Source organism: Ursus maritimus, assembly GCF_017311325.1.
Source record: "Ursus maritimus isolate PB19 chromosome X unlocalized genomic scaffold, ASM1731132v1 scaffold_X1, whole genome shotgun sequence".
Taxonomy (NCBI): Eukaryota; Metazoa; Chordata; class Mammalia; order Carnivora; family Ursidae; genus Ursus; species Ursus maritimus.
This window is the reverse complement of record NW_024423319.1, coordinates 110,959,900-110,983,336: the sequence shown is the minus strand read 5'-3', so window position 1 is coordinate 110,983,336 and position 23,437 is coordinate 110,959,900. Positions and strand designations below refer to the sequence as shown.

The 23,437-nt window shown below is 41.3% G+C and overlaps 1 protein-coding gene and 1 long non-coding RNA gene across 6 annotated transcripts in view; one reads left to right on the top strand and one right to left on the bottom strand.

Moving 5' to 3' along the window:
- The window catches only part of RAI2 (retinoic acid induced 2), a 60,907-nt gene extending 59,429 nt beyond the window's left edge, over window positions 1-1,478 (bottom strand). For 2 of the 4 annotated variants that reach the window (XM_040633851.1, XM_040633855.1), the window contains exon 1: window positions 775-1,048. The gene's annotated coding sequence lies outside the window, so the exon portion shown is untranslated. Of the gene's footprint in view, window positions 1-774; window positions 1,049-1,359 lie in introns of those variants that run through there. The other 2 variants (XM_040633847.1, XM_040633837.1) reach the window with 2 other exon arrangements.
- The window catches only part of LOC103668157, a 30,994-nt gene continuing 8,805 nt past the window's right edge, over window positions 1,249-23,437 (top strand). Inside the window, exons 1-2 of one of the 2 annotated variants that reach the window (XR_005835716.1) lie at window positions 1,391-1,524; window positions 5,410-5,479. This is a non-coding gene — a long non-coding RNA (uncharacterized LOC103668157). Of the gene's footprint in view, window positions 1,298-1,390; window positions 1,525-5,409; window positions 5,480-23,437 lie in introns of those variants that run through there. The other variant, XR_005835717.1, reaches the window with a different exon arrangement.

The following is a 23,437-nucleotide window of genomic DNA, read 5'->3' as shown; positions in this document are numbered from 1 at the left end:
GGGGGGGGGGGTGGCTCCGGCAGGCACAGGTAAGAGCTACCGAGGGTTCGGGAACTCGGCCACCCAGGAGCTGCGCTCTGCCCTGCCCACCTCTTCCCTACCTGACTCTGCAAGAAGCAGCCTCATCCCCCCCCCATATGGTGTCAGTGCCTCCTCCTCCTCCTCCTCCTCCCCCTGCCTTTCTCATTGATTAAGTTCTCAAACCATTGTTAAAGCTGGGTTGCTTTCCCCTGGAAAACTAGGCTGAATTCATTAAGCTTTCCCCTGCCACAAAAGGAATATTCATAAAAGTTTGGCAGGCAGAAAGGGAGGCTGACTGCATGCCATGGGGTGGGTGACAATTCGCTCCTCCAAAGCCACCTTCTTCTTGCGTGCCCCATCCCTCTCTCCATCCATCCGTCGTGCCCCAAACCTACTCCAGGGACTTCTGATAGGGAAACACAAAGCAGCAGCTGTTTGGCAACATTTCTACCCCTCGCCGGCAACTGTGGTGGGATGCCATTTCCCCACCCAGGCGGAGCTTATCCTGAACAATAGTCGGGCTTTAAACGGCAAACAAGCAAACACATAGAGCACAACCCCAACCCCGAAAAAGCCAACGCGGGGAGAAGCGATAACTCCCTCCGTAGCAAAAGGCACCGCTGAAACGCACGCAAAAATGCTGCGAGGACGCTGTTCGGTGCCTAACATGGCAGAAAGCCCGAGCTGGTGCGGCCACCCCGGGTCTGGGCATTGGGGGGCACGAAGGCTCCCGGGACGCCGACGCACACTCACCCGGCTTCGGGGGGATGCGGGGCTGGCCGAGCGTCACAAAGACAAGCCCAGCGCGATCTGGCAAAACCCAACTTTCCACCCGGCTCGCCAGGGCCGCCAGATACGTCAACAGAATCCATCTTTCGAAGGGCCTGGAAGGCGCCGGGTTTTCCGGGCCGGGGCAGAGCGGCAAAGCCGGAGGCGGCCCGGTGCGGTGCCCGGGCACGGAGTCCGCCGCGCGCCGCCCTCTGTGCCGGGTGCCAGCGCTGGTGGCGGCCCGAAACCCACTTCGGGGCCCCCGCCCCGCCGGCCGGCGCCGCCTCTCCGGCCCCGCCAGCCAGTGCGCGGCGCCGGGAGCAGGAGCGGGGCCCGGGGACGCCGCACGGGTGGCGGCCTCAGCCCGCGTCCCCGCCCCCGCCCGGCCCTCCCAGCTGGCCCCGGCCTCCTCCGGGCGCCGTCCTGCCCACGGGAGCAGGCCCCTCCCCGGGCGCCGGGCCCCGCCAGGCGCGCCCAGCCCGGCGCGCCCCCTGTGTCCCGGTGGCAGGTCCGCACGGGGAGGGCGGGGGAGGGGGACCCCGGCCCGCACTGAGGCACCGCGGTGGCTACCTCGCAATCGCGGCCGCCGCCTCCAGGAAGCCACGGGGTGATCGCGGGTGCGGGAACTCTCCGGTCTCGCCTCGCCGCCCGCCGCCTGAAGGGGGTGCGCAGCGGTGGGAGCCGCCGTCGCCGCTGTCACCGAGCCGCTGTCGCCGCCGCCGCCGCCGGTTGTGCGTGAGTGTGTGTGCGCCTGTGTCCGGACGAGTGTGTGTCTGCGTGCGGCGCCCGGCCTTTACTATATACACCAAGGGGTGGGAGGAGGCGGGGAAGGGGAGGGCTTGGGGGAGGTGGCGGAGGAGGGGGAGCAGGAGGGGGGCGAGAGGGTACCCGAGGAGGCGGCGGCGGAGGAGGGACAGGTGATCTCGCCCACGGGGAGGGCGTGGCTGTGGGCGGCGCAGGGTGGCAGGAGGAAGGGGCGCCCAAGGCGCGGGCCAGGGGAGGGGGAGATGGACATCGGGGAGGGCCGACGGAGCGGGGATCTTGCTGCCAAGTGGAGGGCTGGGGACCATTCCAGACCCCAGGATGAAGAAGAGCGAGAACAGAGCTCAGGAGAGAGGAAGTGGCTGGCTGATGGGGGCAGGAGAGGTGGGAAGGGCCCAGCGATCACCTCCTAAAATGCCAGTGTGATACAGGTATAACATCCTTCTCATAAGGTGTGAGATTATTAAAGACAAAATTAGCCCACGGACATAATCTAATTTCCACAAACTTGCCTGAGAGGTGATTTGTTTATTAATCTAACATTTCTTAAGCACTTGGTGTTTGCTGGACACTGGGGCTAAGACCTGGAGTTACAGAGGTGATTGAATATATGGTTGCTAACGAGTAAATAAGTAATAGGTATTAGTAGTACTACTGATCATTTAAAAATAAAATAAAAAACCTAAATCCTATAAATGTTTTAAGAGAGCAAAGGAAGCAACTGCACTGGTTTAATTAATCCCTACAGATGTAAAGATTTTTTTCTGGAAATCAAACCAGGATGAAGATACTTGAGAGAGAATGGCAGAGCTGGTTACTTTAATCAGAGCAGAGAGCAGTCTGAATCTAGCCGTCCTTTGCATGTTCAATCCTCCATCTCAACACGGGGATTAGGAACCATGACTTCCCTCTTGTAGAATTTGGGGTGGCCACACAGAGTGTGAAAGACATAGAGAGCAGCCTGGCAAGTTTATGGGAACCTGAACTCGTGTTTGAGAGGTTCTATTCTAACCTTGTTGTGTTGCGAGCATAATGTGGTAGAAATCAGGGCCACATGATGACTTTTGTGGATATTTTTGCCTTTGTGAATTCCGCCTCCATTAAACAAAATACCTAAAAGTGATATTTTATAATTGCATTGGTGTAAAGATAAATGTATTATTATATGTTAATACATTTTCTTCAGTCTAGAAAATCAATTTTTCTTTTGATTTTAAATGAAATGAAAATATTTCTGTGGGCTCCTGAAAGTATTGCAGGCTCCAGGCACTGTGCCTATTGCTCCTAAGAAAGAAGTTAAGCCCTGGTGGTACCATTCCTTGATACTGAATCTCCTCTTTTGAAAAAAAAAAGTTAAATTACGAAGTACTCAGTCAACATAGAGGCAGAAAGGCACACAATATAAGTTTAAGAATTGATAATAATGAATATCAACAGAAAATGCCAGTTCCTACTTGTTTTGGTCAGGCTCTCGGGGTCTCAAATGAGCTTCGAGTCATTAATGATACCTGTGGAAATATTTGCCTGTGAATGTGTCTTCAACCATTTCAGTAGCCAACCATTTCCTCTAGAGATCTCATAAATGTTCTGAATCCTTGAATCAGGTATGTGAGGTCTCTGTTGCCAGGACCTAGCCTGAATGCAACTAAAGACACAGCTGGGCAATTATAATTGGGCAAGTTCATGGATGAAAGATCCATAAAGGTTTTGTGTGTGCTGAGGGGGTATGTGTGTATAAGGTAGGGATTGATATCCTGGAAGGCAATTACTAGCCTATTTCTTTTGTTGGCCTCATCACAACCCTGGGTTAATGTTTGATCCTCGCTGGCAGTTGTGATTCATATTTGCTGCCCTTTGAGGTGCTTATGTTTTCAGGAAAGACTATATTGATTCAGATTCATGCATAATAAACAGGCATTATGGTCCCACAGAAGTGTACAGTGGCACCCTTCTGAATTTTCATCGTGACTGCCCTTGCAGAGAGAAGGAAAAAAGAGAAGTCCATAATTATAGAGCTGGTCTGGATAGGGGAGGAGATGTCTGGGGACAGAAATAAGACATTAATATGGAAGAATTGTATTCATACAGTTAAAGGGATGCCCAAGAAAATGGAGGGAAGAAAGGATATGCCCAAATAGCAGGAAAGAACCCAAAGAATCTTCCAGGGCGGCTCAGGGTGATTTTCGAGATCTCTGATTTTAATATTTGGTGATTTTAAGTAAGGACTCAAGAAATTTCCCATCTCCCATCTGATTCTTTGATCTATACCTTGCTTTTCCAATATAGCATCTCCTCATAATCTAGTTTTCACATACTAGCCAGATGGATGATTCATTTATTTATCCAAATAGACATCCATTAAGCACCTGCTGTATGCCAGTCACTGAGCTAAGGACTATAGTTAGAGAGACGGTTAACATGTGGTTGCTGACCCCAAAGAGCTCAGAGGCCAGTGATACGATGTGACACTATATAGTGCATGAGGTGTTACCACATGGACTAGGTGAACTCCAAAGGAGTGGGGCTAGCCCTGTGCTGGGAGAGGGTAGAGAATGGCATGGGGCAGAGCAGTGAGAAAAGTCTGCACAGAGATGGTGACAAGAGCTGAGCATTGAGAAATAAGTAGAAGTTTTTCGAAGTACGGAAAGACATTACAAATGAAAGGAACAGCAGGCACTGAAGCTCAGATGCAAAGCACATTCTGGAGGTTGCAAATATTCTGTGAGACCGGAGTAGAGGCTGTGAAGAATAGCAGGGGTGGGGGTGGAGGAGGCTAGGGAGCAGCTGAGGTCCCTGGTCTGTGTGTAAGGAGCTTTTCCTTGTAGTCAATGGGGAGCCAATGAAGACTTAAAGCAAGGAGGTAACCAAGAAAGATCTGGGTTGAGGAATGCTCACTCTATTCATGGGTGTAAAGGGCCAATTGGAGGGAGTGAGGTTGGCAGCAGAGAGACCAGGTGAGAGAGGCTGTGGCAATGATCACGGTTTAAATCAAGGTAGCACCAGCAGAGAAGAAGAGTAGGAACTTTGAGTCAAGTTCTACTCAAGATGCAGAATTGACAGGACTCAATGATGCAGGAAACAGAAGGAGCGAGGGTAACTGGTACCTGGCTTTCTGAATTGGGTGACAGGGTAGGTTGAGGGGTGTAGTCAGTGAGACAGACATCCTAGGAAGAGAAGCAGATTTGGGACTGGAGATGATGAATGTTATACGTTCCCCCAGAAGCAGATCCTGAAACAAGGATTCAAGAGCAGAAAGTTGATTTGGAAGGTGAAGGTAGGAGGCCTTCAATAAGTGATGGCTAGTCATGATTCTCTCCCCTCACGTTTGTGCTTTGGGCTCTTATTCCCAAGAAGCTTCAATACCCCTTATCTAGTACAAGTCTTACAACCTTCCTTTTCCATGCGGAGGGAGCAGGTGGACAGACTGGGTTTGGAGCCATGTGTCACCTGAGGCTACCAGGATTTGTCCAAATTAGGAGAGAGCCCTGTACAAGCTAAGTGAGAAGCCAGGTTGCATGAGACAAAGCAGAGTGCGTGTTTATCAGCACAAAAGGGACCAGAAACAAAAATTAAAGCCAGGAGAGAGATTTGGAGTCACGGGGCGTGAATAATAGGCAGTGGATTTTGATTAAGTGGAAAATAGCCTCTGATTTGGTTTTGTGTAGCTAAATTATTTTGCTGGATGGGAAAACAGTGCCAACTATACCACGAGTGTGTTCGAAATACTGGCACATAAAGGACCAAGAACAGGCTGGCTCAGAGATGACACCACACAGCCTAGCCTTCTGATGGAAAATGACGTTCAGTGGAGAAACACACCCACACCTTTACATACGCCAAGTTCTCTTCTCTTTCCAGGTGTCAGACCCGCCTGTGCTTTCTTAAAACTTAATTCACAAATGAACCAGACCGATCTCTCGATCTCTCGGTAAGAAAGAGAAACCCATCAAAGTTGCCCTGGGGCGATAAGCATTGACAATTGGACTATTATCCAAAGCAATCATGACAAATAACTGCTGAGACACTCCACGGGAGGAGTGTTAACGTGAAAGGAGACAAAAGCAGTGGCTCCTAAATATCCCTGATGGCTGGAAACCACCGTCCCCTGCACCTGGCGCTGTGATGACAGCAAGGGGCTCTCTCTGCCATTGTCTCTTGGAAGAAGAGCTATGGGGGCTTTCTCACCCAGCAAACCCATGGGCTGTTGGGAGTCATTACCTCCCTCATAGATAAAACCCATCCAGCCTAGCTAGCACGCCATTTATAAAAAGACGAGCATGTGGCCGTCAATTTCACAAATGGTCCACGCCCCCAAATGACTGCATGCTCCTGCCACCTTCCCTGCAGGGACAGCCCCTCGCGTTTGTCCCGATTCACGCATGGCAAGTCTCTCCAACATAACTAACAAGGTTTCTGTTGCTATAATAAGTTCAAGAGGTGAAAGGACTCGACAAGGTCATTCATTTTGGAACAGGGCATCAGTGTGTAATACAGAATGGACTTTAACCACACTGTCTGTCTTCAGCTGAGAGAATTTCTCATATTATTAAATTGTATGAACAATTCCATAGAAGGAGGAAAAGAGAACAAGAGTAAAGTCTCTCTGGCTAGGATGGCTAGCAGTTTTCATTGCTGTCCTTTGCCTTTGTGGCCTCTCTGTGCCAGGTCAACACGCGAGCTCTCACGAGATCGCTCGACATCAGCCCCTGCCTACCTCAGCCCCTTGCAGGTGAATTCTCTGATGCTCTTCATCCCTACGAGTATGCCTGCCCAATTTCTGAACCAGACCAGCAGTGTGTTGGGTCTGACACGAAGCTGGCTTCCCCCATCTGAGCCCCTTGTGTTCCTGAGGCATCGCCCAGCCTCCGAGTCACAGCATTCTCCAGTCATCCTCTCCATGACCCCCTGCCACACTGGCCTCAGACCTCGGATTAGGCTTCTGGGTCTGCTTCTCTGCATGGCTCTCATGCCTTCCACTGAACGTAGAGCTCCACCACCTAATCCCACTCACTAAAGTATCTCCCATCAATCTGTGGTGGCCAGATTGCTGTCTGCACGGGATAGAGTTGGTTTCTCAGTCACTGACACCCTGCCTTACAGGGAATGCCCCAAAACCTGACAAGAGTATTTGCATAAATTGTAGACTACCACCATCCTGGATTATCTCCTTCACTCCTTCTATTAGATGGGTCTTCATTAGAGATTTATAGTGATTGTTTTTGTCTTTTTGAAGAACAAACATTTCACTCACAAATAAGGTGACCTTTTGAAAACTACACTATTGCTTTAGAAAAAAATTCATAGTTAATATAAAAATGCTTTAGAATACATGTAATTTATTCTTTTAAGATGATTTTTCATTGTTTCATTAAAAATTATATAAGTGTAACAGGCTATTCTATCTTCAGTATAAACATTGAATCATAACCCCTCTCAATGATCTATATATTCTCTTTTCTTTCTATAGCATTTACCCATCTGAAATAATATTACATGTGATTTTACTCTTGCTTTTGCCTCTTAATAACTTCAACTAATAAGCATTTCCCATAGCATTCTGATATTACATAATCAAAATAGACATTTTCGATGGTTCAGTGAACAGTTTTATCAAGTGCATTCAACAGTATATACTTAGCTTTTCCCCTACTGTTGGAAGTGTAGGCTATTTCCAAATTCTGCTATTGTAACGAACACTACAATTAGTTTCTTTGTGTATATCAATGTTCCCATTAATAATTATTTCTCAGAATAAATACACAGCTGTAATATTTCTGGGGCAGACACAGAAACATTTATATGTTGCCAAACTTATTTTAAAAAGGATATTCCACTAACTCCAAGTATGAGCTCTGAGAGGACTTGCCTTATGTGTACTCATCAGCCTAGGCCAAAATATTTGTCTTATTTTGTTTTAAACTATATTTCATTGATTACTAGGGAGGTGGGCCATTTTTGTGCTTTCTACTTGTATACCTAAAGTATACTTGTATACCTTGTCAGTTTATTGCTTTCACACACTTATTAAATAAATAATAGTATTTGCATCTTATTTGTGTATATGTGTCCTTTATTTAATACAATGTAAATGTAAGTCACAATAGCAACAAACAAATCCCTAAAGTGAGATTGCTGGATCATACGGGAGTTCTATTTTTAATTTTTTTTTAAAGTAGACTCCACACCCAGCGTGGATCCCAATCAGGGGCCTAAACTCATGACCCTGAGATCAAGATCTGAGCTAAGATCAAGAGTCACATGCTTAACTGACTGAGCCACACAGGTGTCCCTCTACTTCTATTCTTTTGGAGGAGCCTCCATACTGTTTTCCATGAGGGCTGTACCAATTTATGTTCCCATCAACAGTACACAAGGGGTCTCTCTTCACAGTCTCAACAACATTTGTTATCTCTTGTCTTTTTCATAATAGCTGTCTTAATAGGTGAAATGATATCTCATTGTGGTTTTGATTTGCATTTCCCTGATGATTAGTTACATGGACCACTTTTTCATGTATCTGTTGACTACTTGCATGTTTTCTTTGGAAAAATTGGACCCGAATTGGATTATTTCTGGTTTTTGCTGTTGAGTTGTATGAGTTCCTTATATATTTTGGATATTAACCTTTTTTATACCTCAGATACATGGTTTGCAAATATTTTCTCTCATTCCATATGTTGCCTTTTCATTTTGTTGATTGTTTCCTTTGCTTCCTAAACGCTTTTTAGTTTGATGTAGTCCCAAGTCCCACTTGTTTATTTTTGCCTTTGTTGCTTGTGCTTTTGATGTTATATTTAAAAAAATCATGGCCAGACCAATGTCAAGGAGCTTTTTCTGTGTTTTCTTCTAAGGAGTTTTAGTTTCAGGTTTTGCATGTAAATCTTTAATCTATTTTGAGTTTATTTTTGTGTACGGCATAAGATAAGGGTCCAGTTTCATTCTTTTATGTGTGTACATCCAGTTTTCCCAACACCATTTATTGAAGAGACTATTCTTTCCCCATTGTGTATTCTTAGAGCCCTTTTCAAAGATAAGTTGACCATATATGTGTGAGTTTATTTCTGGGTTCTCTATTATGTTCCACTGATCTATATGTCTGTTTTTATGCCAGTACCATATTGTTTTGATTACTATAGCTTTGAAATATAATTTGAAGCCAGGAAGTGTGATGCCTCCAGCTTTGTTCTTCTTGCTCGGGATTGTTTTGGCTATTTGGGTTCTCTTGTGGTTTCATTTATCCCTTGGATGCAAAGATGGTTCAACACGCACAAATCAATAAACGTGATGCACCACCTTAACAGAATGGAGCATAAAAGCCATATGATCATCTCAGTAGATATAGAAAAAAGCATTTGAAAAAAATTCAACATCCTTTCATGATAAAATCTCTCAATAAATTAGGTATAGAAAGAATATACCTCGACATAATAATGACCATATATGACAATTCCACAGCTAATATCAAATACAACAGTGAAAAGCTAAAAGTTTTTCCTCTAAGATTAGAAATAACACAAGGGTGCTCATTCTTTTCACTTCTAATCAACATAGTACTGGAAGTCCTAACTAGAGCAATTAGGCAAGAAAAAGAAATAAAAGGCATCCAAACTCAAAAAGAAGAAATTAAATTGTCTCTTTGCAGATTACAAGATCTTATATAGAAAAAACTCTCCGGGTGCTTGGGTGGCACTGTCGGTTAAGTATCCGCATCTACCTCTCGATTTCAGCTCAGGTCGTGATCTCAGGGTCATGGGGTTGGGCCCCGTGTCAGGCCCCAAGCTCAGCATGGAGTCTGATTTAGATTCTCTCACTCCCTCTCTGCCACTCCCCCCACTCACATTCTCTCTAAAATAAGTCTTTTTTAAAAAATACTTTAAAAAAGAAAAAACTCTAAAGACTCCACCAAAAAACTGTTAGAACTAATACACAAATTCAGTAAAGTTGCAAGATACAAAATCAATATACAAAAATGAGCTGTGTTTCTGTACACTAAAAACACAGCATCTGAAAAAGAAGTTTGGGGAAAAAACCCAGTTCCAATAGCATCAAAAAGAATAAAATACTTTGGAGTAAATTCCACCAATGAGGTGAAAGTTCTGTACATTGAAAACTATAATACAATGATGAAAAGAAATCAATGAAGACACAAATAAATGGGGAGATATCTTATGTTGTTGGATTGGAAGAGTTAATATTATTAAAATGTCCATACTATCTAAAGTAATCTAAAAACTCAATGCAATCCCTATCAAAATTCCAATGGCATTTCTCATAGAAATAGAAGAAACAATCCTCATATTTGTATACAACCACAGAAGACCCTGAATAACCAAAGCAATCTGGGGAAAGAAGAAAATGCTGAGAGTTTTTTTTTGATCATGAATGAGTGTTGAATCTCGTTAAATGTGTTTTCTGCATCAATTGCTAGTGATTAACTGATTTTTCTTCTTTATTGATATGATAACACTGATTTATTTTTTAAAAGACTTTATTTTTTTACAGCAGTTTTAGGTTCACAGAAAAACTGAGAGGAAGGTATGGATTCCCCATATAGCCCCAACCTCTCCACATGCATAGCTCCCCCTCCCATTATCAGTATCATTCAAAAGACTAGTACATTTGTTACAATTGAAGAACCTACATTGATACATCATAATCCCCCAAAGCCTTTGGTTTCATTCTTAGTGTTGTACATTCTATAGATTTTGATAAATGTGTAACATCATCTCTTCATTATTATAATATCATACAGAGTACTCTCAGTGCCCTAAAAATCCTCTGTGCTTCAGCTATTCATTCCTCCTTTCTCCTCCAACCCCTGGCAACCACTGATCTTTTTACTGTCTCCATAGTTTTGTTTTTCCCAGAATGTCATATATTGGAATCATAAGTATGTAGATTTTTCAGATTGGCTTCTTTCACTTAGTAATACGCATTTAAAGTTCTTCCATGTTTTTGCATGGCCCAATAGGTCACTTCTTTTTAGTGCTGATTAATATTCCATTGTCTACACATGCCATGGTTTATTTATCCATTCGCCTACTGAAGGGCATCTTGGTTGCTTTGAAGTTTTGGCAATTATGAATAAAGCTGCTATAACTCCATGTGCAGGGTTTCGTGTGGACATAAGTTTTCAGCTCCTTTGGGTAAATACCAAGGAGCGTGATTGCTGAGTCCTAAGGTAAGAGCACTTCAGTTTTAGAAGAAACTACCAAACTGTCTTCCAAAGTAGCTGTAACATTCATTTTGAATTCCCACCAGCAATGTATGAGAGTTCCTGTTGCTCCACATCCTCACTAGCATTTGTTGTTACCAGTGTTCCAGATTTTGGCATTCTAATATGTGTGGAGTAGTATCTCACTGTTGTTTTAACTTCTATTTCCCTTATAATATGAAACAAATTTTATATATTTGTCATCTGTACATCTACTTTGGCGAGGTGTTTGTTAAGGTCTTTGGCCATTTTTTAATTGGGTTGTTTTTTTATGGTTGAATTTTAAGACTTCTTTGTATTTTTGGATAACAGTCCTTTATCAGACGTGTCTTCTGAAAACCTTTTCTCCCAGCCTTGTCTTCTAATTCTCTTGACATTGCCTTTTGCAGAGCAGATCTTTTTAATTCTAATGAAGTCCAGCTTACCAACTATTTCTTTCATTGATCGTGCCTTTGCTGTTGATCTAAAAGGTCATTGCCATTCCCAAGTCCATCTAGGTTTTCTCCTATGTTACTTCTGGACATTTTATAGTTGCATTTTACGTTTAGGTCTATGATCTACTTTGAGTTAATTTCTGTGAAAGGTATGAGGTCTGTGCCTAAGTTCATTATTTTTTTGTATGTGAATGTCCAGTTGTTCCAGCATCATGTGTTGAAGAGACTATCTTTACTCTGTTGTATTGCCTTTGCTCCTTTGTCAAAGATCAGCATTAGTATGTTTTTGAATGTTGAATGAGACTTGCATATCTGGGATAAATTCCACTTGGTCATGGTGTGTTCTTTTTATACACTGTTGAATTTGATCTACTAATATTTTGTTGAGGACTTTTGTGTCTAAGTTCATGAGCAATATTGGTGTGTAGTTTGTGGGGTTTTTTTAAATCTGTTTTTGGGTTTTTTGGGGTACCAGTTCTTCTAGTTTTGGTGTCAGGGTAACATTTGCCTCATAAATTGGAAAATTTCCCTCCTCTTCTATTGTCTGGAAAAGATTTTGTATAATTGGTGTTAACTCTTCTTTAAATGTTTGGTAGAATTCTCTTATGAAACTGGACCTGAAGAATTCTATTTGGGGGAGTTTTAAAATTACAATTTCAGTTTCTTTAGTGGTCATAGGACTATTCAGATTATCTATTTCATTTTGGTTGAGTTTTGGTAGTTTGTGGTTTTAGAAGAATTGGTCCATGTCTTCTAAGTCGTTAAATTTATTGGTGTAAATTGTTTGTAGTAGTCCTTCATTAACTTCTTAATGATTAATAAGATCTGTAGTGATATCCCTGGTTTAATTACTGATATTGGTGACTAATTTCTTTTCTATTTTCATTTTGATCAGCTGTCTTAGAACCTTATCAATATTATTTTATTTTTTATGAACCAAAATTTTATTTCATTTTTACTATTATTTTCCTATTTTTCAATTTCATTTATTTCTGCTTTTTTTTCTTGCTATGGTTTATTTATTCTTCCTTTCCTAGTTTCTTGAGATAGAAACTTTGGTTATTGATTTTTGATCTTACCTTTTTTCAGCTACAAATTTCCCTCTCAGCACTGCTTTAGTTGCATCCCATATATTTTCTTCTTGTGTTTTTATTTTCATTTTTTTGTGTAATTTTTATTTCCTTGGAGACATCCTCTTCAACACTTGAATTATTTAGGAGTGCCTAATTTTCAGGTGTTTAGAGATTTTCTTGTTCTTTTTTTTCTGTTATTGATTACTAGTTTGATTCTATATGATCAAAACATGCTAAGAATGATCACAATCCTTTCAAATTTGTTGTATTTTTGTTTTATATCTCTAAATATTGTCTATTTTGGTAACTGTTACATGGATGCTATTGTTGGGTAGAGTGTTTTTTATATGCCAATTAGATACTGTTGGTTGATTATGTTGTTCAGATTTTCTATATCTTCTTTAATGTTTTGCCTAATAATTAATTCTCCAATTGCTGAGAGGCAAATGTTGAAGTCCCTAACTATAATTGTGAACTGGTCTATTTCAACTTTCAGCTCTATTAGTTTTTGCTCCATTCATTTTAAGACTCTGCTGTTTGGTGCATACACAGTTCGAATCATTAGAGCTAATAAATGCTTTGACCCTTTCCTTATTATGTAATGTTCCTCTCTGTCCCTGCTAATTTTCTTTCATCTGTAGTCTATTTTATCTGATATTAATATAGCCTCTCTTATTAATGCTTGTATAGTAGAACTGTTTCCATTCTTTTACTTTCAACCTACCTATAACAAAATTTGAAGTCAATTTTTTGATAAACTGCATATATTTGGTCCTACTTTTTAATTCATTCAATGAGTCTGCCTTTTTATTGGTGTATTCAGACCATTTACATTTAAGATAATTACTGATATGTTAGAGCTTAAGTCTGCCATTTTATTATTTTTTTAATTTGTTTCTTCTTTCACTTTTTGTGTTCCTGACATGAACTTTTTTAGGAATCCATCTCGCATTATTCACAGTGTTTTTTTTTTTTTTTTAAAGATTTTATTTATTTATTTGACAGAGATAGAGACAGCCAGCGAGAGAGAACACAAGCAGGGGGAGTGGGAGGGGAAGAAGCAGGCTCATAGCGGAGGAGCCTGATGTGGGGCTCGATCCCGGAATGCCGGGATCACGCCCTGAGCCAAAGGCAGGCGCCCAACCGCTGTGCCACCCAGGCGCCCCTATTCACAGTGTTTTTGAATGTCTCTTTGTATAGCTTTCTTAGTGGTTGCTCTGGATATTACAACATAACTATGTGATGTAGCACAGTGTACCATATCAACACTTTGCCACTTCAGGTGAAGTGTGGAAATCTTACTTCCACTTAGGTCCCTTCACTCTCATTGCTTTCAGCCATTATTGTCTTGAGTATCAGATGGTGTCATAACTTTCATTTCAATCATAAAACACAATTTGTAAAATTTGGGAGAAGAAGGATAGTCTACTGTATTCACCCACATGACCGCCCTTCCTACTGTTCAAGGAAGTAAATAATAAAGATCAGGACAAAAATAAACGAATAAACAAAAAAGACTAGATAAACAATAAAAAAGATCAATGAAATTGAGGGTTTTTTTTAAAAGATAAAATTGATAAAACTTTAGCAAGACTAAGAAAAGATTCAAATAAATAAATTATAAATGAAGGAGGAGACATCACAACTGATACCACAAAAATAAAAAGAATCACAAGAGACTACAATGAAAAATTATGCACCAACAAATTGGATATCCTAGAAGAAACAGATATATTTTTAGAAAGGTACAACCTACCAAGACTGAATCATGAAGAAACAGAAAATCTGAACAGACTAATAATGAGTAAGGAGACAGAATCAGTAATAAGAAACCTCCCAACAAAGAAAAGCCTAGGACCAGATGGCTTCACTGGTGAATTCTACCAAACACTTAAAGAAGAACTAATGCCAATCGTTCTCAAACTCTTCCAAAAAATCGAAGAGGAGGGAACATTTCCAAACTCATTATGCCAGCATTACCCTGACACCAAAGCCAGACAAGCTACACTACAAGAAAATAACAGGCCTATATCTTTGATGAACAAGATGCAAGAATCCTCAACAAAAAATTAGCAGCTGAACTCAACAGCACATTAAAAGCATCATACACCATGATCAAGTGGAATTTAACACTGGGATGCAAGGTGGTTGAACATACACAAATCGATAAGCATGGTACATCACATTAACAGAATGAAGGATAAAAGCCATGTCATCTCAATAAATGTAGAACAATTCAACATCCTTTCATGATAAAAACTCTTAACAAATTAGGTATAGAAAGAATGTATCTCAACACGACAAAGGCCATAAATGACAAACTCATAGTTAACATCATACTCAAGGGTGAGAAGTTCAAAGCTTTTCCTGTAATATTGGGAACAAGACAAGGATGCTCACCTTCACCACTTCTAGCCACCATAATACTGGAAGTTCTAGCAAGAGCAATTAGGCAAGAAGAAGAAATAAAAGGCACCTAAATTGGGAAAGAAGAAATATAATTGTCTCTGTAGATGACATGATCTTATACATAGAAAATCCTAAAGACTCCACCAAAAAAAAAAAACCTCTAGAACTAATAAACAAATTCAGCTAAGTTGCAGGATACAAAATTAACTTTCTTCCTTCTTCATGCTTCAAGATTCCTTATTTTATAACTTCCTTTCTGCCTGAAGAACTTCCTGTAGCCATTATTTAAGAGTAGTTCTGGTAGCAACAAATTCTTTTAATTTTTCTTTATCTGCAAATGTCTTGATTCCCCTTCACACCTAAAGGATATTCTTTCCTTTAAGAACTTGAAAAATTCTATACCACTTCCTTCTGCTTTCCATGGGTTCAGATGAGAAACCCCCTGCTATTCAAATTGGTGTTCCCTCATAGGTAATGTATCATTTCTGCTGCTTTCAAGGTTTTATCTTTGCCTTTAGTTTTCAGAGGATATACCTATGATGTTTTTACATGATTAAAAAAAATTCAGCCTGTTGGGGCTTGCTCAGATTCTTGTATCTGTGTGTTTTCTATTGTTAAATTTGGAGTGTTTAAAGTCCTTATTTTTTTTCTTTTTTAAAAGATATTTATTTGAGAGAGAGAGAGAGAGAGCACGCACAAGCAAGGGAGAGGGAGAAGCAGGCTCTTCGCCAAGCAGGGAGCCCAACATGGGGCTTGATCCCAGGACCGAGCTGAAGGAGATGCTTAACCGACTGAGCCACCCAGGCGTCCCAGTCATTATTTTTTCTAATACTCTTTCAGTCCCCTCTCTCTTTCTCCTCTTCTCCTGGGACTCCAATGCTATGTATGTTTCCTTGTTGTTCCACAGGTTCCTGAGAGTCTATTATTTTTTTCCAATCTATTTTCTTTCTTTTTTCTATTTTAATGTTTTTTTATTACATTATGTTAGTCACCATACAGTACATCCCTGGTTTCTGATGTAAAGTTCGATGATTCATTAGTTGCGTATAACACCCAGTGCACCATGCAATACGTGCCCTCCTTACTACCCATCACCAGTCTATCCCATTCCCCCACCCCCTCCCCTCTGAAGCCCTCAGTTTGTTTCTCAGAGTCCATAGTCTCTCATGCTTCATTCCCCCTTCTGATTACCACCCTTTCTTTATCCCTTTCTTCCCCTACCGATCATCCTAGTTCTTATGTTCCATAGGTGAGAGAAATCATATGATAATTGTCTTTCTCTGCTTGACTTATTTCACTTAGCATTATCTCCTCCAGTGCCGTCCATGTTGCAGCAAATGTTGAGAACTCGTTCTTTCTGATAGCTGAGTAATATTCCATTGTATATATGGACCACAGCTTCTTAATCCAGTCATCTGTTGAAGGGCATCTCAGTTCCTTCCATGATTTAGCTATTGTGCACAATGCTGCCATGAACACTGGGGTGCATATGGCCCTTCTCTTCACTATGTCTGTATCTTTGGGGTAAATACCCAGTAGTGCAATGGCTGGGTCATAGGGTAGCTCAATTTTTAACTTTTTAAAGGACCTCCACACAGTTTTCCAGAGTGCCTATACGAACTTGCATTCCCACCAACAATGTAGGAGGGGTCCCCTTTCTCCACATCCTCTCCAGCAATTGTTGTTTCTTGCCTTGTCAATTTTTGCCATTCTAACTGGCGTAAGGTGGTATCTCAGTGTGGTTTTGATTTGAATTTCCCTGATGGCGAATGATTTTGAACATTTTTTTCATGTGTCTGTTAGCCATTTGTATGTCATCATTGGAAAAGTGTCTGTTCATATCTTCTGCCCACTTTATGATTTATTTGTTTCTCGCGTATTTAGTTTGAGAAGTTCTTTGTAGATCTTGGATACCAGTCTTTTATCTGTAGTGTCATTTGCAAATATATTCTCCCATTCCATGGGCTGCCTCTTAGTTTTTCTGACTGTTTCCTTGGCTGTGCAGAAGCTTTTTATCTTGATGAAGTCCACAAGTTCATTTTATCTTTTGTTTCTCTTGCCTTTGGAGATGTGTCATGAAAAATGTTGCTTTGACTGATGTCGTAGAGGTTGCTGCCTATGTTCTCCTCTAGGATTTTGATGGATTCCTTGTCTCACATCGAGGTCTTTCATCCATTTGGAGATTATCTTTGTGTATGGTGTGAGAGAGTGGTCAAGTTTCATTCTTTTGCATGTAGCTGTCCAATTTTCCCAGCACTGTATATTGAAGAGACTGTCTTTATTCCACCAGATGTTGTTTCCTGCTTTATCAAAGATTAGGTGCCCAAAGATCCGAGGGTCCATTTCTGGGTTCTCTATTCTGTTCCATTGGTCTATGTGTCTGTTTTTGTGCCAGTACCATGCTGTCATTGTGATCACAGGTTTGTAGTACAGCTCGAAATCCGGCATTGTGACGCCCCCAGCTTTGTTTTTCCTTTTCAACAGTTCCTTGGCAATTCGGGGCCTTTTCTGGTTTCATACAAATTTAAGGACTATTTGTTCCAGTTCTTTGAAAAATGTCCTCGGTATTTTGATCGGGATAGCATTGAAAGTGTAGATTGCTCTGGGTAGCATGGACATTTTAACTATGTTAATTCTTCTGATCCATGAGCATGGAATATTTTTCCATCTTTTTGTGTCTTCCTCAATGTCTTTCAAGAGTGATTTATAGTTTCTAGAATATAGCTCCTTTACGTCTCTGGTGAAGTTAATTCCAAGGTAACGTATGGTTTTTGGTGCTATTGTAAATGGGATGGATTCCCTAATTTCTCTTTCTTCGGTCTCGTTATTCATGTATAGAAATGCAACTGATTTCTGAGCATTGATTTTGTATCCCGCCACGTTACTGAATTGCTCTATAACTTCTAATAGTTTGGGAGTGGCTTCTTTTGGGTTTTCCATATAGAGTATCATGTCATCTGCGAAGAGAGACATTTTGACTTCTTCTTTGCCGATTTGAATACCTTTGATCCCTTTTTGTCGTCTGATTGCTGTTGCAAGGACTTCTAGTACTATGTTGAATAATAGTGGCGAGAGTGGGCATCCTTGTCGTGTTCCTGATCTTAAGGGAAAGGCTTCCAGCTTTTCCCCATTGAGAATAATATTTGCAGTAGGCTTTTCATAGATGGCTTTTATGAGATTGAGAAATGTACCTTCTATTCCTACACTCTGAAGGGTTTTAATCAGGAAAGGATGCTGTATTTTGTCAAATGCTTTTTCGGCATCGATTGAGAGGATCATATGGTTCCTGAGTCTTTTCTTGTTGATATGATGTATCACGCTGATTGATTTGCGAATATTGAACCACGCTTGCATCCCAGGTATGAATCCCACTTGATCGTGATGGATAATCCTTTTAATGTACTGTTGGATTCTATTAGCAAGTATCTTGTTGAGGATTTTGGCGTCCATATTCATTAGGGAAATCGGTCTGTAATTCTCCTTTTTGAGGGGGTCTTTGCCTGGTTTGGGGATCAAGGTAATATTGGCCTCATAGAATGAGTTTGGTAGCTTTCCTTCTGTTTCTATTTTTTGAAATAGCTTTAGGAGAATAGGTATTATTTCTTCTTTGAATGTTTGGTAGAATTCCCCAGGAAAACCGTCCGGGCCTGGAGTTTTGTTATTTGGAAGGTTGTTTATCACTGACTCAATTTCTTCATAATTAATTGGCCTGTTTAAGGAATCAATTTCTTCCGGTTTCAATCTTGGTAGTTTATAGGTTTCCAGGAAGGATTCCATCTCTTCCAGATTGCTTAGTTTATTGGCATATAGCTGTTGATAAAAATTTCTAATAATCCTTCCAATTTCAATGGTGTTCGTCGTGACCTCTCCTTTTTCATTCATAATTTTAATAATCTGGGTCCTTTCTCTTTTCTTTTGGATAAGTCTTGCCAGTGGTCTGTCAATTTTATTGATTCTCTCAAAGAACCAGCTTCTAGTCCTGTTGATCTGCTCTACTGTACTTCTGGTTTCTGCTTGATTGATTTCAGCTCTAATTTTGGTCAACTGCTTCCTCGTGCGTGGATTAGGCCTGTCCCTCTGTTGCTGTTCCAGCTTCTTGAGGTGAGAATATAAAAACTGCATTTTAGATTTTTCTATTCTTTTGAGTGAGGCTTGGATGGCTATGTATTTCCCCCTTAGGACTGCCTTTGCAGTATCCCATAGGTTTTGGACTGTTGTATTTTCATTCTCATTGGTCTCCATAAATTGTTTAATTTGATTTTTGATTTCCTGGTTTATCGAGTCATTCCTGAGCAGGATGGTTCTTAGTCTCCAAGTGTTTGAGTTTCTTCCAAATTTTTCCTTGTGGTTGAGTTCCAATTTCAGAGCGTTGTGGTCTGAGAATATGCAGGGGATAATTTCAATCTTTTGGTATCGGTTGAGACCTGTTTTGTGTCCCAGAACATGGTCTATTCTTGAGAATGTTCCATGGGCATTAGAATAGAATGAGTATTCTTTGGTTCTGGGGTGTAGTGTTCTATATATATCTATGAGGTCCAACTCGTCGAGTATGGCATTCAAAGCCTTTGATTCTTTGCTTAGTTTTTGCCAGGGTGTTCTGTCTATTTCTGAGAGTGGAGTGTTGAGGTCCCCTACTATTAATGTATTTTTATTTATATGTCTCTTTATTCTGGTTAAGAGTTGGCTTGTGTATCTTGCTGCTCCCCTGTTGGGGGCATATATATTTATAATTGTCATATCCACTTGTTGAATACTTCCCTTAAGAATAATATAGTGCCCTTCTGCATCTCTAACTATAGTCTGTAGTTTAAAATCCAATTTATCTGATATGAGAATTGCTACCCCAGCTTTCTTTTGAGGTCCATTTGCGTGAAAGATGGTACTCCATCCCCTTACTCTCAGTCTGAATGCATCTTTGGGTTCGAAATGAGTCTCTTGTAGACAGCAAATGGATGGGTCATTTCTTTTTATCCAATCTGCAACCCTGTGGCGTTTTATGGGATGGTTCAAACCATTTACATTAAGACTGATTACTGAGAGATATGATTTTAATGTTGCCATGTTGCCAGTAAAGTCTTTGTTTGTATTGGCTGTGACTTTCTGTTCTGTATCACTCTTGGGGCCTTTTTACTTTTATAGAACCCCCCGTAATATCTCCTGTAGGGCTGGTTTCGTGGTTACAAAATTGGTTAGTGACTGGCGATTCTGAAATGTCTTTATTTCTCCATCAATTCTGAATGACAGCCTTGCTGGATAAAGGATCCTTGGCTGCATGTTTTTCTCTGAAAGAGCTTTAAAAATGCTCCCCCAACCCTTTCTCTCATTCCAGGTCTGTGTAGACAGGTCTGACGTAATTCTGATGCTTTTGCCTTGGTACGTGAGAAATTTCTTTGCCCTGGCCGCTTTCAATACTGTATCCTTGCATCTAATATTTGCGAATTGCACTATGACGTGACGTGGCGTAGGTTTGTCGTGGTTGAGCTTGGGAGGGGTCCTCTCTGCCTCTTGGACACGAATGTTTGTTTCCCTTGCTAGATTAGGGAAGTTTTCAGCTACAATTTGTTCAAATATCTCTTCTAGACCTCTGTTTTTCTCCACCCCCTCGGGGATGCCGATGATTCTAACATTGGATCGTATCCTTGGATCTAATATTTGCGAAATGCACTATGACGTGACGTGGTGTAGGTTTGTTGTGGTTGAGCTTGGACACGAATGTTTGTTTCCCTTGCTAAATTAGGTAAGTTTTCAGCTACAATTTGTTCAAATATCTCTTCTAGACCTCTGTTTTACCCCACCCCCTCGGGGATGCCGATGATTCTGACATTGGAACGTTTCATTGAGTCAGTAATCTCCCGTAACCCACATTCCTGAGTGTGGATTTTTTTAAGACCATCTTCTATTTTCATTTTTTCCTCTATTAACCCATCCTCCAATTCACTAACCCGTTCCTCTGCTTCTGCGACCCTGGCCGTCAGAGCCTCTAGTTTTGCCTGCATTTGGCTCATAGAATTTTTAATTTCTGTCAGATTCGCTCTCATTTCTGTCCTTAGGGATTCTATATTCTCAGTAACCTTTTCGTTAATAGTTTTTTCACTTTGTGTTTCTAACGCCGCCAGCCGCCAGCCGCCCCTGCGCGCTCCGAAGCTCCGGCCCTCAGTCTGGTCGCGGGCGTTCCCTGGTCACAGTCTCAGTCCGCTCTCTCGCAGGTGCCGGTCCACGAGTCCGCCCGCTCCCCCGTGCAGGTGGCTACCGCTTCCCGGCGCCCGAACGCGGCGGCTCCCTCCCCCTTCCATTTATCTTCCGATATCTGTGCGCGGTTTCACGGCTCCCTGCTTCGTCCCTCAATACTCAGCGCTGGAGATGTTCATTTGTAGAGATCCAGATGTATCTTCCTGCGTCTCAGGCTGATTCCGTGGGTGTTCAGGATGGTCTGGTATCTATCCAGCTTGACTCAGGGGAGCGGCTGAAAAAGGGGTCCCCTACTCCTCCGCCATCTTAACTCCCCCCTCCAATCTTTTTTCTGTCTTTTTCAGATTGGGTAAATTTTATTAATTTGTCCTCAAATTCACTGATTCTATCTGCTGACATATTTACTCTAGTATTGAATTCATTTAGCAAGTTTTAAAATTTGGGGTATTGTATTTTTCAGTTAGAAGATTTCCATTTCAATCTTTTTCATAACATATTTCTTTTCTGAGATTTTCTATTTTTTCACTTATCTCACAAGAATTTGTTATTGCTTGTTGATGCTTTTTATGATGGCTACTTTAAAGTCCTTGTCAGATCATTCCAACATCTGAGTCATCTCTGTGTTGGCATCAGTTGATTGTCTTTTTTCATTCAAGTTGTGATTTTCCTGGCTCTTAATACGATGGATGGTTTTCTTCTTTTCCTTTTTTTTTTCTTTCTTTCTTTCTTTTTTTTTTTTTTACGATGGGTGATTTTCGATTGTGTCCTGGACAGTTTTACTATTATGTTGTGAGACTCTAGGTCCTACTTAAACCTTTTATTTCAGCAAGTAGTTATCTGTTTAGGGTTAGCATGCAGGTCCTGACCTGTTTTTTTTGTGGTGTGGCTTGATTGACAGCTTAATTTTCAGAGCATTTGCAGTATTTTTGGTTTATCTGGTGTGGCAGGAACTCCCACTGGTCCCTTGTGGTGCTGCGTGAGGGGACCAAAGGGGTTGCCCCAGTCAAGGACACCTGATGTCTGTAGGTGGAAGAAGGGAATCTCTGGCCCATAGGAATGAAGAATGTTTCCTGAGCCAGGCAGCTTGTTGTGCACAGCAGAGTCTCTCTTGCCAGTGCCAACCTAGCACTTGGTGTCTCCTGGCAAGGGAGGAGGCTCAGGTCTGGCAAAGGAGGAGAGCATTTCCTTTAGCTGCTTGCTTTTAGCGGAGCTCCTAATCAGCCCCCCTTGCCAGCACTATCAGGATCACCTGGTGTTGTTAGAAGGCCTACTGTTTGATCTGGTGAAGAAACGAGCCCACCTGGGCTACCCTGTGTTGCGAGGTTGAACGTCTGAAAATGCCAGGCGTGGGTTGCCTTCTTCTGTTGGGCGGGGAGGGGAGAGGGAGATGTAAGGCATCCTGCTGCTGTGTTGTTCCTATAGTCCTAGGATCCCAAACCAGCTTGCCTTTCTCTTCCCACCTTCCAGAGTGTCCTTTGGTTGCCCCTTGAGTTTTTTCCAGGGTTTATAGTTGTACTTGGCAGGGGGGAGCAGGGAGAAATGGGTCTAAGCCATCTTGTCCAAAACAAAATTTCTTTCTAATTTTTATTTATTTTAAAACTAAAGAACAATTGAAGAAAGTATCATTCTGATTATTATATGATTGTTACTAGAAATAATTTTGGCATAAAAATAAAGGGTATTTAAAAAAATGATCTGCTCCAGGTGTCTAATATACTAGCTATGCCACTGAGAATGAGCAAAGTAAAAAGAGAGATCAGAAAGATTGTGGAGAACAGCCTGGAAGCCAAGGGTGGAAAGAGTGTTAAGAAGCTGAGAGAGGTTATTATTATATTTGCTTTATGATGGGATTAGAAACCAGAGGATCTGAAGCATTAGGTTGCTTGCCCAAAATTGCTTTGGCATTTGGCTGCAGGATAGTTGCAGAATTCAGGATTATGACATTCCAAGACCATGGTAACAGCACACTGTTTCCCAGGGTGCTGCTTTTAAACTCCAAACACAACATTTTCTAGAAGATATACTACAATAGCCAAGTACCTTTTGCCTATCTGGCAAATGAACAGAAAGTCTCAAAAGAAACAAATGTTTACTAAATTTGACTAGTATTAAATGTCTGTTATTAATTGTCTCTTTAGCATCCTGCATGGAGGGGGTTTAATGTTCATGAATTCATTTCAAGATAATAATTACCAATGGAGTGCTTACTCTTAGAAGGAGACTATTAAATTATAACTGGCATTTAGATAAGTCTGTAAAACCGATTCTTATGTCTTTCTTTAAGTGTCTGATTTCTCAAATTTATCTGTGACAATTTCTAATATTTCACATTTCTCCAAGTTTCTTTTGCTCATGATCACTTTCATATAAGCTAAACCTTTGTTCCCAATAGTACATGCAGGATTCCAGATAAAGGCTGACAACTTCCCGATTAAATGTGTTTCAGTCTTTCATTAGATCCCTCTATATAATGATATCTACATCTCTGCCTTTTTCAGGTTCAATTTTTAGAAATCTAATGAAAGACTCAAATATGTGTGTGTGTGTGTGTGTGTGTGTGTGTGTGT